At 36.8% G+C, this 7,180-nt stretch overlaps 1 non-coding gene across 1 annotated transcript; it reads left to right on the top strand.

Moving 5' to 3' along the window:
- Window positions 1–625: 625 nt before the first annotated feature.
- Window positions 626–734, top strand: LOC131910118 (U6 spliceosomal RNA). Its single transcript, XR_009378985.1, has one exon. It is a non-coding gene; the product is annotated as a U6 spliceosomal RNA (small nuclear RNA).
- Window positions 735–7,180: the final 6,446 nt, after the last annotated feature.

Here is a 7,180-nt window from a genome sequence, read left to right on the forward strand (position 1 = left end):
AAATCAAAAGACTTTTTTTTTAGTTTTATTTTTTGACTCTTTTGTGTTTAGTAAGAATGTTATTTCAAAGTGGAGAATTCAGTTATCTAGTTAGTAAAATCAGCAAGAACTTCAGCTTTCATAAATTATAAATGGACATACAAGGAAAGGTGTTTATACTACACAAGTCCACACACGTTCAAAATAAAAATATAACTTATAGACACACCCACAAACACATTCGTGATTCATTCATGGATAGTTTACACATGTCTAGTAAAATTCAAGAATTCTTTTTATTAAAATTCCATATATATATCAAATATATATATATATCAAATATATATATATGATTTTTTAAAGAATTCTAACCATAATAAAAAATGATGGTCTTATTTAACACTTTCTGTATTTTATGTTAACAAAACTTGATTCTCTATAAAATATAATAAAACTTAATCATTTTAATAAATACAAGATTTCTGTCTATTAAAATTTTATTAATTGTAAAGGCATTTTAAAAGCCACCCTTTTAAAACAAAAAACTATATGAGGTAAAATATTCTTTAAAATACAAAGCCACATATACAAATGAAATAAAAACCAATGATATAACAAACCAACTATCCCTGTGAAACTCACTTAAAATGTTTAAAAATGCAAATTATAAAGTAATATTGGAACAATACAGAGAAGATTAGCATGACCCCTGTGCAATGATGACATGCAAAAGACTTGAAAGACCTCAACCAACAAAGAAGTTGATAAAACACCCTAAGGTTTAAAACACATTTTTTTTTTCTTTTTTGAGACAAGGTTTCCCTGTGTAGCTTTGATGCCTGTTCTGGATTTTGCTCTGAGACCAGGCTGGCCTTGAACTCACAGAGATCCTCCTGGCTCTGTCTCCTGAGTACTGGGATTAAGGTGTGCACCACCACAGGCCAGCCTTTAAAACACATTTTTCTAATAAACATATTTCTTCTCCTTCATGAGAGAGCTCATGTTGGACCGAATGCTTGCCTGCTTCCTGACAGCCTAGGGATGACTATTTCTCCATGCCTGCCCAACTACAATAATCTGCCTTGTGATCCCAATTGTTGAACACATGTACTGTCTACTAGAATTTCTGAGCTCCAAAGTCAGAGCTGCTTCCTAGATATTCATCTTCTATAGCTCTTGGCTACTCATAGCTGTACACTTTATTTAGATTTTCAAGAAAAAGAAATTGGAAAATTATGTAAGAATTAGGATGCATTCAATTTTGACTTCAAATTGGGATTACAATGTTTGTAAAAAAAAAAACATATATTGTTAGTTTTCATGTCAGAAAGGAGATCTTTCTACGCAACTTGAACATGTTGGTGAGATTGAAGGAGGGAAGTGTGTGTGTGTGTGTGTGTGTGTGTGTGTGTGTGTTTGCATATGAGTGTGTTTTTCTTGCCTATTCAGTTCAGTACATCCTCCCTAGTCTTTGTTGACAAGCCATTCTGATGATTTTACTGTGGTTTTTTTTTTTTTTTTTTTCTTGGAGATCAGAGTCTTTTAGAGTCAGAGAAGAAGATGATTCTGATGAGCTCTTTTTAAACTCACATTTATTCTTTGCCCACATATATTAGTTGTAGTAATAATGAGTTTCACTAGGACATTTTCACATACATACATAATGTAAAATTCATATTTTCCTCTTTCCATCTCTTGTCTTCTTCCACTCTCATTGATCCCCACTTCTTCCTTTTTTTTCTGGTAAAAACTGATCAGTTATGAGTCTCTGCAGTCATGACTGTGCACCATTATGGGAGCTTCTCTGAAAAAAAGCTGACAGCAGCACCAGTGTACAGGTCCAAACTTAGTTTGTTAGAAGGCAATTTCATGGGCACACCATGTCTCTTTATCCTTTTTCTCCTCTTTTATGATCTCCCTTCTAATAAAATACCTAAAACAGTTATCTAGGAAAAGTTAAAGATAAAGGGAAAAGATGCAGACTTGGGGAAAGTAGACATGTACAACAATGTTCTTTGGGTGTAAATAGGTGAGTCTTTGATACTTGAAATTTTAATATCAAATATCTTATAAACCCATGCCTTGCAACATTATAGTATGTTTAACAAAATTATAATCACAAAAATAGGCAAAGTATATGTAGGAAATTTCCATCCCCTTGTATTTGTGGGATTCTGGCTCTTCTCATGCAGGGCAGTTTCCCAAGGATATAGGAATGGATGTACTGGGAAACCCATACACATAGGGAAATGAGTGTGTTTGCAGCTATGTTATGCTTATGAAATTTCTTCATTAGGAAATTTTGCCAGATTCAACATGTCTTTCCCATATGGAAAATATACATAATTCATGGAACTAGCTGACTCATAGTACATATTAGTTATATATTAGATAACTGGGAAGTGATTGTATTTACAGCCATGTTGAAATTGTATGGAATAAAGAATTCTTGCTTATCCTTTTGGATGAAGGAACATTCATTTATCAACTTCTCTTCTTACTGTTTCTTCCCTTCTTCCTTCTTTATCTGACCTGATGTTTTATCCAGACAGTGTGATTCTGAAACTGGCCCCTTTTGCAACATTAAGTACTTCATGAATGTCAAGAAAAAGAAAAACTTGTCTTTTGGAAAGTAAAATGAATAAGAAATATGATTAGGAAAGACAGAGAATAAAATCTTTTGAAAATAAAAATTGTCAGAAGTGAATTTACTAAATTTCAGCTAAAGTTTTACATGTTCAGGAAACTATATAACTATGTGTAGTAAATACATTAATGATGAACATCCAAGAGTTTCAGAAATCATGTTAATGGTGTAAGATGTTCATTTCACAACATATGTTAAAACATGAGAGAAACAGTTTGTAAGCATATTTTGTCCACATTAAGTACAAATATTTTTATCACAAATATAAAGACAACAATTATTCTCTTTTTGTTATTCTGATGACCTCTCTTAAATGACTCAAGTAGGTTACCAAAAATCCGTCCCACAACACATGCCATCCCAGCTCATAGCCTGTCCCACAGGCCCTGGCCCCAAGCCAGCAAACTTCCACTACTTAGGTGAAGGTTATACCAGTCAGAACAATGTCCTTTCCCCCAACTCTGGCAAACTTCAGCTGCTCAGGTGCAGACCACAACAAAGAGAAGAACATGACCACTTGCTGCACTGAAGGCCAGAGGGCCAGTTCCCAACTTGGACAGAGACTCCATACTAGACCAGAGGTCATGTTGGCCACCAGAAATCCAGGCCACAAAGACTAGAAAACAAAAGAGGAAACAGAAACCAAGAAAGAAAACACCCATCCAACAACAACAAACTTAGAAATCAGTACCTAGAGCTAATCATCTGAAACTGAGAGGCCTAAACACTAATGTAAGAATTAATGGACAACATCCAGGACAATATGGAACCACCAGAACCCAGCTATCCTATGACAGCAATATCTGATTATTCCAACACAGCTGAAGCACAGGAGAGTGACCTTAAATACAATTTTATAAAGATGATAGAAGTCCTCAAAGAGGAAATGAAAAGATTCCTTTAGAAAAATGAGGAAAAGACAACCAAACAATTGGAGGAAATCAATAAATTGCTTAAAGAATGCCAAGAAAGCTGAGAAAAATAAACAAACATACAATCAAACAAAATACAGGTGTAGGTAACTATTCAAGACCAGAAAACCAAAATAGGCACAATAAAGAAAACAGACTGAGGGAATTCAGAAAATGGAAAATCTGAGCAAACAAATGGGAACTACAGATGCAAGCATCACCAACAGAATACAAGAGATGGAAGAGAGAATCTCAGGCATGGAAGATACAACAGAAAAAATAGATTTATAGGTCAAAGAAAATGTTAAATGTAAAATCTCCTAAAACAAAACATCTAGAAAATTGGGGACACCATGAAAACACCAAACCTAAGAATAACAGCAATAGAAGAAGAAGAATCAATTCAAAAACAGGTTCCACATTTCTGCTGCAAAGAAGAAACACACCTCAACATGAAAGATAGACATTAGCTCAGAGTAAAGAGCTGGAAAAAATTTTCTAGTCAAATGGACCTGAGGATTAAGCTGGTATAGCTATCCTAATATCTAACAAAATAGACTTCAAACCAAAATTAACCAAAAGAGAAGGAGAAGGACATTTGATACTCATTAGAGAAAAAATCCACTAGGATGCTGTGTCAATTCTTAATATCCATTTCCCAAATGCAAAAGAACCCTCATTTATAAAAGACAAATTACTGAAGCTAAAATCACACATCAAACCTCACAATTAGTAGTGGGAGACTTCAACACCCCACTCTTATTTATTAATGGACAAGTTGTCCAAACAGAAACTAAAGAGAAATAATGGAACTAACAGACATTATTGCTGTGGGATTTCTTTCTGTATGCTGTGAATATGTGTTGCTCTGATTGGTTAATAAATAAAGCTGCATTGGCCTATGGCAAGGCAGGATGGAACCAGCAGGAAAATCTAAGAGAGATAGTGGGAGGAGAAAGGAGAATGAAGCAGACACTGCTAGCTGCCACCAGGAGAAGCAAGATGTAAAGTACTGATAAGCCACAGGCCACATGGCAAGGCATATATTTATAGAAATGGGTTAATTTAAGATATAAGAGCTAGCTAGCAAGAAGCCTGCCGGCCGTAGTTTAGAAATAATATAAGCCTCTGTGTGTTTAGTTGGGTCAGAGTGGCTGCAGGACCAGGAGGGACACAGGAAAACTTCCAGCTATATGTTATGACTCAAAGGATCTACCAGAAATCTACAGAATATTCCACCAAACACAAGGTAATATATTTTCTTCTCAGCACCTCATGTAACCTTCTCCAAAATTGATCCTATATTTTGTCACAAAGAAAGGCTTAACAGATGGAAGAAAAATTAGAATAACCCCCTGCAGATCACCAAGATTTAAGGCTGGAGTTCAACAAGGACACAAACTGCAGAAAGCCTATAAAATCATGGAAACTGAATAACTCTCAGATGAATTACCACTGGGTCAAGGAAGAAATAAAGATAGAAATTAAAGACTTGTAGAATTCAATGAAAATGAATACACAACATACCCAAACTTATGGGACACAATGAAAGCAGTGCTAAGAGAAAAGTGTATGGTACTCAGTGCTTCATAAAGAAATGGGAGCAGTCTCAGACTAGTGATTTAGCTCATACCTGAAAGCTCTAGAACAAGAAGAAGCAAACATAACTTCCTGAAGAGAACACCAGTAGCACAGACACTAAGACTGATAATTAGTAAATGGAGCAAAAATAATCATTCAATTAAAAAAATGAGGTACAGATCTAAACAGAGAATTCTCAGCAGAGGAATGGCCTAGAAACCTTTGAAGAAATATTTATCATCCTTAACCATCAGGGAATTGCAAATCAAAATGACTCTGAGATCCCATCTTAAACCTGTCAGAATGGCTAAGATAAAAACAACAACAACAACAAAACAAAAACCCAAAACACAAATTACAGCTTATGCTGGAGAATATGTAGAGCAAGGGGAGCATTACTCCATTGCTCTGTGAGTGCAAACTTAAACATTCACTTTGGAAATCAGTATGGCAGTTTCTCAGAAAATTGGGAATCAATCTACCTCAAGATCCAGCTATACTGCTCTTGGGCATATACCTAAATGACACTCAATCATAGCACAAGGACACTTGCTCAACAATGTTTGTAGGAGCTGTAATTGTAGTAGTCAGAACCTGGAAAGAGCCTAGATGCCTCTCAGCTGAAGAATGGATGAAGAAAATGTGGTCCATTGACACAACGGAGTGTTACTCAGCTGTTAAAAGCAACGACATCAGGAAATTTGAAAGCAAATGCATGGGACTAGAAACAATCATCCTGAGTGAGGTAACACAGACCCAGAAGGAAAAACATGGTATGTACTCACTAATAAGTGGATATTAGCCATAAAGTACAGAATAATTATGCTATAAACCATAGACCCAGAAAAGCTAAGTAACAAAGAGTGCTCGAGGAAAGAATGTATGAATCTCACTGTGAAGGAGAAATAGAATAGACTGCCAATAAATGGGCGGAGGGGTGTGGATGTGGTTGTGTGAATGGGAACAAGTGGGACCAGGTAGGGGGAGTACAGACTGAGAGTGTAGTGAGAGAGATAACTGGATGAGCTAGAAACGTAATGCAATGGAAACTGAAAGCAATCTATGAAGGTGACCCAAGTTAAGACTCCTAGCAGTGAGGGATATGGAACCTGAACTGGCCACCTCCTATAACCAGGTAAGATTTCTTGTGGAGGGATTTGAGAAACAAAACCTTCAACCTACAGTTTATCCTGCCTACAAGATATGCTGGGATAAATAAAGGTGGTGCAGAAATTGTGGAAGTGACCAATAACTGCTGTGGATATTGCTCTGTATAAATAAAATGCCGACTGGCCAGTAGCCAGGCAGGAAGTATAGACAAGACAAGCAGAGAATTCTGAGAACAGGAAGGCTGAGTGAGGAGATGCTGCCAGCCGCCTCCATGAGTACCAACATGTAAGATACTGGTAAGCCACGAGTCATGTGGCAAGGTATAGATTTATAGAAATGGGTTAATTTAAGATGTAAGAACTAGATAGCTAGAAGCCTGATCCATTAGGCCAAACAGTTTAAATAACATAAGCATCTGTGTGTTTAATTTATAAGTGGACTGTGGGACTGCCAGGGCTTGGTGGGAGCTGAAGAGAAGCTCTCCAGCTACAAATAACTTTCTCAGCTTGAGGCCCATACTATGAGAGGGAGGTCATCCTCAAGGGTCAGGACATAGATGCAGGGTAGTCCAGAGACCTAGGATAGAACTAAACATGACTGGCAAAAGAAAAAAGAAAAAAAAAGTCAATGAAATGATTCCTAATGATATTCTGCTATGCTCATAGAGTGGTGCCCAGCCCAACGTCATCTTAGAAGCCTCAACTAGCAACTGATAGAAACAGATGCAGATGCCTACTGCCAACTTTAGGTGGACCTTGGGGAATCTTGTGGAAGAGGGAGGAGAAGGATTTTAGGAATCAGTGGGGGTAAAGGACACCGCAACAAACCCACAGAATTAACTAACCTGAGCTCATAGGGGCTTACAGAAACTGAAGTGACAACCAAAGAGCCTGTGTGGGACTGACCCTAGGTCCTCTGCATATATGATACAGTTGTGTAGCTTGGTCTTCTT

This window comes from Peromyscus eremicus, chromosome 4 (genome assembly GCF_949786415.1).
Source record: "Peromyscus eremicus chromosome 4, PerEre_H2_v1, whole genome shotgun sequence".
NCBI lineage: Eukaryota > Metazoa > Chordata > Mammalia > Rodentia > Cricetidae > Peromyscus > Peromyscus eremicus.